A 1218-nucleotide genomic window follows, 5' to 3' on the forward strand; every position below is an offset into this window, starting at 1 on the left:
GTACACCCCGATGTTTGGGCCCGAAGCCCGCACCCTGGTGAGTGGGCTGGCGGTGCCTGTCCTCAGGGCCCCTGGAGCCATGGGGCTGAGCAGAGTGGGGGAAGTGCTGTGATCCGGCAGGAAGGAGGGAGGCTGGGTGTAGATTTGTCGCCGTATCTCCTTCCCCCGTTTTAGTAAAGTCTCATTTTTTCCTGATAACGAAGGCAGTGTTTGTTGGGAAATTTCAAATTTAGATGATCATCCTTTAGTCATTAAAAGTTCTCCGGCGGAAGCTGCTCCTACCGACACTCAGCAGTCTGGCTGTGCATTGTTCTTGGGGCCCCCGGCCAGCCTGCCTGGGTGGCAGCGCAGGCCTGTCCTGCTGGTGACTTGGTGACCTGCCCGCACCTCCCTTGCAGGTCTTACGCCTCGCTCAGCTCATCACACAGGCCAAACACACAGCCAAGTCCATCTCAGACCAGTGTGCGGAGAGCCCGGCTGGCCACTCCTTCCTCTCATGGCTGGGCTTTAGCTCCATGGACACCAGCGGCTCCTACCCAGCCAACGACCTGGACGAGATGGGGCAAGACAGCGTCCGGAAGACAGATGAATGAATATCTGGAGAAGGCCCTGGAGTACCTGCGCCAGATATTCCAGGTACGACCTATGGGACCTGCCCCACGGCCATCAGGGTCCCCTTCCCCGAAAGATCCACTCCACCCAGCCTGTGCTCAGCCACCCAGCCTGTGCTCAGTCCCAGGCCCCACACATACGGACCCAGTGTTGTGGGCGGCAGGCCCACACCTCGAGCGTCATATCTGGGTCCCCTTGTTGGCGCTGTTTTAGGCTGGTGGGGTGAAGACTGGTCCCCTTCCTTCATCTTGATGCTGAGGGCAGAGACACTTCTCTCTGGCAGCTCAGCGAAGCACAGCTCAAGCAGTTCACGCTCGCCTTGGGCACCACCCAGGATGAGAATGGAAAAAAGCAGCTCCCCGACTGCATTGTGGGTGAGGATGGACTCATCCTCACGCCCCTGGGGCAGTACCAGGTGAGAGGCCCGTGTCTCAGAGGAGCATGGGCTGGGCCCTGCCCCATCCCTAGCTCCCTCCTCCCTCGTGAGCAGAGGCCATCAGGCTCCTCTGAGTTGTATGTGAGGCTGTGTTTTCTGAGCTGTCCCTATAGCCTGGCTTTGTAGATCATCAATGGGCTGCGAAGGTTTGAAATTGAGTACCAGGGGGA

At 58.9% G+C, this 1218-nt stretch overlaps 1 pseudogene; it reads left to right on the top strand.

Annotated features, from left to right (window-relative positions):
- Positions 1-6: 6 nt before the first annotated feature.
- LOC113223374 lies at positions 7-1213 on the top strand (annotated as a pseudogene).
- Positions 1214-1218: the final 5 nt, after the last annotated feature.

Source organism: Piliocolobus tephrosceles, unplaced genomic scaffold (assembly GCF_002776525.5).
Source record: "Piliocolobus tephrosceles isolate RC106 unplaced genomic scaffold, ASM277652v3 unscaffolded_41099, whole genome shotgun sequence".
NCBI classification, from domain to species: domain Eukaryota; kingdom Metazoa; phylum Chordata; class Mammalia; order Primates; family Cercopithecidae; genus Piliocolobus; species Piliocolobus tephrosceles.